The sequence below is a fragment of the Schistocerca americana genome, chromosome 2 (genome assembly GCF_021461395.2).
Source record: "Schistocerca americana isolate TAMUIC-IGC-003095 chromosome 2, iqSchAmer2.1, whole genome shotgun sequence".
Taxonomy (NCBI): domain Eukaryota; kingdom Metazoa; phylum Arthropoda; class Insecta; order Orthoptera; family Acrididae; genus Schistocerca; species Schistocerca americana.
In genome coordinates, this window is record NC_060120.1 from 546,054,173 (window position 1) to 546,064,223 (window position 10,051).

The following is a 10,051-nucleotide window of genomic DNA, read 5'->3' on the forward strand; positions in this document are numbered from 1 at the left end:
AGCTGGATAAATGTTACGCACGTGTGTGGCCAGAAACTACAATGTCATCTAAATAATTTGCAACGAAGGGACATGCACTGTTAACTGCTCCACAAACCGTTGGAAAGTAGCAGGAGATGATACACTGCCGAATGGGAGGCACTGGAACTGATCAAAACCCAGTTGGGTGTTATTTACGAAAACCGGTTAGAACTGTTCATCCAAGGGTTATTGCAAGTATTCCTCCTGCAAGCCAATTTTAGGGAACAAGCAGCCCTGTCCCAATCTGTCCATCTATCCGTCGGGCTGAGGCAAAGATTCCACCCCTGTTTGCGAGTTGACAGTCGATTGGACATGTGCACGCAGCCATAAAACGCCCGATGGATTTTGATGACTATCAGTGAAAATGCCCACCGAATGGCTAAGATCTGGCTCAGTAACATCACTCCCTTGCCATCGTTTCTCTTCTTGAGCGACCTAATCACGTGACATGGAGGACAGATCACGGACAATGAAAACACGGTTGCTCAGAATCTTTTAAAGTTACGTGTGCCTCGTTATCTTTAGCTTTCCCCAAACATTCTCGAAATACTGTATTGACACGTAAATCATTAACATCGTCTTCAGGCACACTAGGATTGATTTAATACACATTGTACTGAATGTCCAGGTCATAAAAATTAAATAAGCCCGCACCAAAAATGTTAGGACTGTCCCGACAGCGTTAAGACATGAAATAGAATAGTACTAGCAATATTACGAAATGCTGCCGGCTGGCTGCACACGTCCAAATGTGAAACACTTTGACCATTTTATGATGATGGTGTGTCAGTAGTGTACTGCAGCCGTGGTCTATCTGGTTTGATTTTCACGGAATGCTATGCCACATGCAAATGTACATATGGTTTATTTCTCTGACGTTGTATCACTTGTGAACGTTTCTGTTGAGTTGAGGGCGATCCACTGATTGTGCCAGCTGCACCGGCTAAGTTGATACTACATTTACGTCCATTGAAGAACGCTGTGGACTAGAGCCTGGCTGCCACCTCGTACGGCGGCTTTGCAGACACCCCGTTTGAATATGGCCGCGCTTACCACAGGTAAAGCACTTTGCCTTCCTGCATGGGCGCTGTTTACGGTCGTATGCTGCGTAGCACTGCAGGCACAACATCTTTTTGTCAGACTGCAAAGTGCTTTGCGCTCGGTGTGACTCGCTGTTTCTAACACTGGGCTTTCTCTGCAGGTTCACCTCTGACAAGGGGAGGCCGCCAATTGTGAAATTCAGATTGGATTCATACTGCGCATAATAAAAGCTCATGGCCAGAGGTGTAATGTGGCAAAGCACCAAGATGCACTTCTCAGCCGTTGTCGAGAAAATCGACAGTTAAAAGAAACCGTTGCCGTGAAATACTCTCGACGATTAATGATTTTCTACAGCGTCGTGGCGCAGCGGTAAGCGCTCGGGATCGTAATCCCAAGGTCGCCGGATCGAATCTCGCGCCATGCAATTTTTTTTACTATTAGTTTTTTGTAATTCAAATATATAAAGTATTAATGAATTGCTTATGCATGTTGGTGAAGGCAGATCGCTCTCCAATTGTACCGCCTCCATTTTTCCGTTTTTTTTTTAACAGGGTGTACCAAAGCTCTCCCGTCCGCACTGATTTTCGACAATGTTATAAGTTGCGCTAGGGACCGCATCTACCTTCTATCGAAGTTAGCAGGCAACTACGCTGTTATGCGGCGGCTCGTTTCGGCAAATTCAACATCTGTCATTCAAGTGTAACGAGCGAGTAACGGAGTTTATATTTCATACCTGCCACAGCAAATTTGTGTTCGTGGGGTCTCTATTCTAATTCGAACGTTTGACTTACGCTATACGTATTCGTTTCGGAATATCGTTTCTACGTCTTCTGTTACCTATACGTGGTTAACATTATGAAGACAATTAATAACATTTGTGAAATACAACTTTGTTTGCGGAAAACATAGTGATGTCGCCAGTTTTTCCACGACAAACGACTTTCAACAACTTATTATATGCATAATTGCTGCAACTGATTGCCGGGAACTATATATATATATATATATATATATATATATATATATTTTAATTATGAAAAACAAATACTAAAAAAAAAAAAAGTTGCATAGCGCGAGATTCGATCCGGCGACCTTCGGATTACGAACCCGAGCGCTTACCGCTGCGCCACGACGCTCTGGAGAATTGTTAATCGTAGAGAGTATTTCACCGCAACGGTTTCTTTTAACCGTCGATTTTCTCGACAACGGCTGAGAAGTGCATCTTGGTGCTTTGCCACATTACACCTCTGGCCATGAGCTTTTATTATGCGCAGTATGAATCGAATCTGAATTTCACAATTGGCGGCCTCCCCTTGTGAGTAGAGAACTGGGTGCGTTGTGTACTTTGCCGGAATCTCTAAATCTACCACTGGAGATATAATAACAGAATGCACTGTTTCCAAATCAGGGTTCGGTAACTTCGAAACAGCAGCACAGATACGCTCATCTGATATACTCTGAGTAATTGCATTACTGAGCATGACGCACTGTAGGATAGTGCACACAGACACTTAAATTTGCAATGTCTGGTCAAGCCCGCTAGTCCTGCGACCCCTGTTTAATTGTCTGCTCCGGTTGATTCCTGTGCTTAAAAACTTCTATCTGACAGTTGCCACACGCACCTGTGTGGCAACGTGCTCAGTTATCTTCTGCAGTAACCATTCTTACTCAACATCGTCGGGCCGAGAATCCAGAAACTGTTCGATGCACAACCTAGACACTTATGCTCCACCTTAGAAACGGAATAGGAAATAAGCTTTGTGCTTCGCACCTGTTGTGCCGTAAGCGGAGAAATGCGCTTCAAGTAAACGGCCCAACCGTCTTGCTGGCCGTGAAATTCTCGGAGTTCAAATGGTACAAATGGTTTTAAAAAATGGTTCAAATGGCTCGGAGCACCATGGGACTCAACATCTGAGATCATCAGTCCCCTAGAACTTAAAAGTACTTAAACCTAACTAACCTAAGGACATCACACTCATCCATGCCAGAGGCAGGATTCTAACCTGCGACCGTAGCGGTCGCGCGGTTCCAGACTGAAGCGCCTAGAACCGCTCGGCCACACAGGCGGCTCAAATGGTTCAAATGGCCCTAAGCACTATGGAACTTAACATCTGAGGTCATCAGTCCCATAGACTTAGAACTAAGTAAACCTAACTAACATAAGGACATTACACACATCCATGCCCAAGGCAGGATTCGAACTTACGACCATAGCAACCGCGTGGTTCAGGACTGAAGAACCTAGGACCGCTCGGTCACAGCGGACGGCTCTCGGAGTTCTGTAGTATGTAGTGTAGCTATCGCTCCAAGTACGAGTACCTGCGTCAGTTGACCCTACAGCTGGATCATGTCCGTTATAACAAGCTCTTATGCTGGCACGGACACAATAATTCCTTAACGCTAAGACACACAAAACACAGTAACGTCGCTCTTGGTGGTGGAAAACACAGCACCGTTAAGTTCACGAGACTCGTCACTGTTGGGTCGCAGCTGGGCGTATGAACGGACAGTCCTAAAACAGTAATTAATGTTGACACAATCTTAACTAAAGTAGATTTTATTCTTTAAGACGCTTATCTTGGAAAAGTCTGCCACCCGTGAAGGCGTCTTATATCAAAGGATGGACTGTACTGAGTCCACTGAAGCTCGTTGACAACTCGGTAACATACTCGACAGGCCTCATAGAAATCCGACTCGCAGCTCAACACAGACTGGCCGCTCAGCACTCCGGACGGAAGTAAACCGGTTAATAATTACTGGCCTTGCTACCATGGCACACATGAATTCGTTGTGGCAATAGTTGGTGATATTGAGATAAACCATAGACCTATACGGTAACACTCCCTACTGTGGAAACTTCTGATACTGTGCATCCATCACGTGCGAGACGCATAATTTTACTAGTCACTTACCGCTACTTGAATGGACTTTACGACATACCTTATGTACAAATAAGTACGTCGTCAAATCCAAGACTTTTCTCAGTTAAATACACTCCTGGAAATGGAAAAAAGAACACATTGACACCGGTGTGTCAGACCCACCATACTTGCTCCGGACACTGCGAGAGGGCTGTACAAGCAATGATCACACGCACGGCACAGCGGACACACCAGGAACCGCGGTGTTGGCCGTCGAATGGCGCTAGCTGCGCAGCATTTGTGCACTGCCGCCGTCAGTGTCAGCCAGTTTACCGTGGCATACGGAGCTCCATCGCAGTCTTTAACACTGGTAGCATGCCGCGACAGCGTGGACATGAACCGTATGTGCAGTTGACGGACTTTGAGCGAGGGCGTATAGTGGGCGTGCGGGAGGCCGGGTGGACGTACCGCCGAATTGCTCAACGCGTGGGGCGTGAGGTCTCCACAGTACATCGATGTTGTCGCCAGTGGTCGGCGGAAGGTGCACGTGCCCGTCGACCTGGGACCGAACCGCAGTGACGCACGGATGCACGCCAAGACCGTAGGATCCTACGCAGTGCCGTAGGGGACCGCACCGCCACTTCCCAGCAAATTAGGGACACTGTTGCTCCTGGGGTATCGGCGAGGACCATTCGCAACCGTCTCCATGAAGCTGGGCTACGGTCCCGCACACCGTTAGGCCGTCTTCCGCTCACGCCCCAACATCGTGCAGTCCGCCTCCAGTGGTGTCGCGACAGGCGTGAATGGAGGGACGAATGGAGACGTGTCGTCTTCAGCGATGAGAGTCGCTTCTGCCTTGGTGCCAATGATGGTCGTATGCGTGTTTGGCGCCGTGCAGGTGAGCGCCACAATCAGGACTGCATACGACCGAGGCACACAGGGCCAACACCCGGCATCATGGTGTGGGGAGCGATCTCCTACACTGGCCGTACACCACTGGTGATCGTCGAGGGGACACTGAATAGTGCACGGTACATCCATCCCGTCATCGAACCCATCGTTCTACCATTCCTAGACCGGCAAGGGAACTTGCTGTTCCAACAGGACAATGCACGTCCGCATGTATCCCGTGCCACCCAACGTGCTCTAGAAGATGTGAGTCAACTATCCTGGCCAGCAAGATCTCCGGATCTGTCCCCCATTGAGCATGTTAGGGACTGGATGAAGCGTCGTCTCACGCAGTCTGCACGTCCAGCACGAACGCTGGTCCAACTGAGGCGCCAGGTGGAAATGGCATGGCAAGCCGTTCCACAGGACTACATCCAGCATCTCTACGATCGTCTCCATGGGAGAATAGCAGCCTGCATTGCTGCGAAAGGTGGATATACACTGTACTAGTGCTGACATTGTGCATGCTCTGTTGCCTGTGTCTATGTGCCTGTGGTTCTGTCAGTGTGATCATGTGATGTATCTGACCCCAGGAATGTGTCAATAAAGGTTCCCCTTCCTGGGACAATGAATTCACGGAGTTCTTATTTCAATTTCCAGGAGTGTAGTTAGCATCTGTGTCGAAAAACTTTGTGGTAAGATCTTATGGGATCAAACTGCTGAGGTCATCGGTCCGTACTTACTTAATCTAACTTAAACTAACTTATGCTAAGGACAGCATACACACCCATGCCCGAAGGAGGACTCCAACCTCCGACGGAGTGAGCCGCGTGGATCGTTACAAGGCGCCTGAGACCATGCGGCTACCCCGCGCAGCCCGCTGTGTTGTCTACAACTGCAAATGCTCTGGTTCTGTTCAGGTTTGAGGTTTGTTTCACTGCGTAGCCATCTACTAAACTCAAGTGACGTTTTTGGCACATTTGATATGTTTATTTTTGTTCATTATTTTAACAAAAACTTACTGAAATTAACTGACAAAGAAACATGGCTGAGATCAATGCCACAAACAGAAAATATATCCTGTGGGCACACTTCGAAATTCGCACCTCTTACACAGTATGTCTGGAAATTCAACTCTTCAGCGTCACCTGATGCGGAAATTGTTTAGTATGTGTAACTCATGATGTCAGTCTTCGAGTTTCAAGTGAGTTGTATGTCATATAACATCACAGGTCCTTGGTCAGTTAATACTTTCTATGTCGTCAATTTAAGCAGAAGGGCAATTTCCTTGAGAATTATGCCAGAGGAAGCCTCTCACAGAGTGTCGGTTCTTTATTAATTCAAATGATTTTTAGCCGATGGTGAATGAGCAGTGTTTACATATACATTATCGTGTAAGAAACCGGTAACAAATCTAGCAGCATTCCTCTGAACTGCTTCGATGTAGTCCTTTATTATGATCCTGTGGGGATGCCAATCATTCGAGCAGTAGTGATGAATAGGTCGCACTAACCTTCTGAGAAGGCGTTGTCCTTACACCGTTTTCAATACAGATAAACTACAGATTTCCTGTAATTAGGCAGAAACTTATTATTCACGTCTGGCATATCTGCTGCTGTTAACGGCACCGCCGGCGAATAGTGTCACCTGCATACATGCCTGAGTCTTCGTAAAAAATTTTATGCTAGGGGTTGTCGGCAGAACAGAAGTGATAATACGCTTGTGGTATGAATCTGTTAGGTAACTGAATCTTGACAACGCCTCGTGTAGGACTATCGTCGATAATCTATTTGGTTAGCTGTGCTACCATGCCGACTGTTACCAAGGTGTGATGGAGGACCAGCTGACGAAACATGCGAAAAGCGCTCTCGGCTTCCAGCTACACGGCAGAGAGACAGTTGCTTCGATTGGGCGTTTTTTGAAAACATTGTAGAAGATGCGAATTGTTGGCATACTGGTGACGTATTTTTTCTCGAGTTCCGCTTCAATTTACGGTATTTCCTCGTACTGAAAGCGTATTAACTGAGTCAGTTGTTGACTGTGAATTAGAAACATTTGCCTGTCATCAGCCTCCACGAGAAGTGATTGTTCGCCGGATTTTCTAGTTTCATGGCCAATCGGGCCGACTGTTACATTTGGATGTTCCTGATTCGATGTCTTCCGATAAATATTATCGTTAGAGTACGAACCACTTATTTTCATGAATCCATTCGTGGGTGGTATTTGCTTATCCTGGTGTTGATGACCCTTGGCGTTTTCTACACTCCTGGAAATTGAAATAAGAACACCGTGAATTCATTGTCCCAGGAAGGGGAAACTTTATTGACACATTCCTGGGGTCAGATACATCACATGATCACACTGACAGAACCACAGGCACATAGACACAGGCAACAGAGCATGCACAATGTCGGCACTAGTACAGTGTATATCCACCTTTCGCAGCAATGCAGGCTGCTATTCTCCCATGGAGACGATCGTAGAGATGCTGGATGTAGTCCTGTGGAACGGCTTGCCATGCCATTTCCACCTGGCGCCTCAGTTGGACCAGCGTTCGTGCTGGACGTGCAGACCGCGTGAGACGACGCTTCATCCAGTCCCAAACATGCTCAATGGGGGACAGATCCGGAGATCTTGCTGGCCAGGGTAGTTGACTTACACCTTCTAGAGCACGTTGGGTGGCACGGGATACATGCGGACGTGCATTGCCCTGTTGGAACAGCAAGTTCCGTTGCCGGTCTAGGAATGGTAGAACGATGGGTTCGATGACGGTTGGGACGTACCGTGCACTATTCAGTGTCCCCTCGACGATCACCAGTGGTGTACGGCCAGTGTAGGAGATCGCTCCCCACGCCATGATGCCGGGTGTTGGCCCTGTGTGCCTCGGTCGTATGCAGTCCTGATTGTGGCGCTCACCTGCACGGCGCCAAACACGCATACGACCATCATTGGCACCAAGGCAGAAGCGACTCTCATCGCTGAAGACGACACGTCTCCATTCGTCCCTCCATTCACGCCTGTCGCGACACCACTGGAGGCGGGCTGCACGATGTTGGGGCGTGAGCCGAAGACGGCCTAACGGTGTGCGTAACCGTAGCCCAGCTTCATGGAGACGGTTGCGAATGGTCCTCGCCGATACCCCAGGAGCAACAGTGTCCCTAATTTGCTGGGAAGTGGCGGTGCGGTCCCCTACGGCACTGCGTAGGATCCTACGGTCTTGGCGTGCATCCGTGCGTCGCTGCGGTCCGGTCCCAGGTCGACGGGCACGTGCACCTTCCGCCGACCACTGGCGACAACATCGATGTACTGTGGAGACCTCACGCCCCACGTGTTGAGCAATTCGGCGGTACGTCCACCCGGCCTCCCACATGCCCACTATACGCCCTCGCTCAAAGTCCGTCAACTGCACATACGGTTCACGTCCACGCTGTCGCGGCATGCTACCAGTGTTAAAGACTGCGATGGAGCTCCGTATGCCACGGCAAACTGGCTGACACTGACGGCGGCGGTGCACAAATGCTGCGCAGCTAGCGCCATTCGACGGCCAACACCGCGGTTCCTGGTGTGTCCGCTGTGCCGTGCGTGTGATCATTGCTTGTACAGCCCTCTCGCAGTGTCCGGAGCAAGTATGGTGGGTCTGACACACCGGTGTCAATGTGTTCTTTTTTCCATTTCCAGGAGTGTAGTTACGTTGTGTCTTGTAATTGTCGATTATTTAGGACTTCGGAAGAATCTAGCACATCATTTACGGATTTCGAGATTTGTAGGTTAGGTGGCTTTTCGAAATGTGCGTTCTGTAATATTTCGATAGTTTCAGCGTGTTTCTTTTAGAACTTCACTGTGTACATGTGTCATTTCTTTATTGTCTAGTATCATGTAGCCCATCACATCACCAAAGTTAAGCGCTGTCGGGCTCGGCTAGCGCTTGGATGGGTGACCATCCGGTCTGCCGAGAGCTGTTGGCAAGCGAGGTGCATTCACCCCTTGTGAGGAAAACTGAGGAGCTACTTGATTGAGAAGTAGCGGCTCCAGTCTCGGAAACTGACATACAGCCGGGTGAGTGGTATGCTGACCTCATCCGCATCCATTGCCACCTATGGGATGAGGATGACACGACGGCCGGTCGGTACCGTTGGGCCTTCATGAGCTGTTCGGGAGGAATTTAGTTTTTTTCTTTTTTTTTTTTTTTTTTTTTTAGTATGGTGTAAGGTCGGCAGACTAATGATAGATTCGTTTTCATGTTTACACCATGTTGAAAGGTATTCCAGAATTAGGTGCTTGCTCATGGTCCAGATCTGAGCAGGACTATACCCAGTTTTGAGCTCTAAATTCCACTAACTTACTTCACATTGGCTTATTTCAGTGACTGCATATCATTTTTGTTGGTGTGTTTTATTTAAGTTTAAATTGCCTCAATAATTCTCGTTTTTGTTTTGGAGACAGGAAATGGTGATTGCATTCTATTTAGGCATGGCTTGATAACATGTGGAGAAAATATTCTTCGGGGGCGTGTTTTATAGCTTCTGTGATTGATATATTGTAGCCTTCTAGTCTGTCTGGATTGAGTATAATAAAAAAATGGTTCAAATGGCTCTGAGCACTATGGGACACTATGGTCATCAGTCCCCTAGAACTTAGAACTACTTAAACCTAACTAACCTAAAGAAATCACACAACACCCAGTCATCACGAGGCAGACAAAATCCCTGACCCCGCTGGGAATCGAACCCGGGCGTGGGAAGCGAGAACGCTACCGCACGACCACGAGCTGCGGACTTGGGTATAATATTATGCGACATCTTGACACTACGCCACGTCAGGCTTGATTTCCATAAGGCCGGCCGCGGTGGTCTAGCGGTTCAGGCGCTCAGTCCGGAACCGCGCGACTGCTACGGTCGGAGGTTCGAATCCTGCCTCGGGCATGGATGTGTGTGATGTCCTTAGGTTAGTTAGGCTTAAGTAGTTCTAAGTTCTAGGGGACTGATGACCACAGATGTTAAGTCCTATAGTGCTCAGAGCCATTTGAACCATTTGATTTCCATAAATCTACATCTACATATATACTCTGTAGGTAACCGTACGGAGCGTGGCAGAGTGTACCCTGTTTCACTACTAGGTATTTCCTTTCCTGTTCCAATCGCAAATAGAGAGAGGGAAAAGCTATTGCCTGCTCGTGTATGCCTCTGTACGAGCCCTAATTTCTCATACTTTCGAGATCGTTACGCTCAATGTATGTTTGT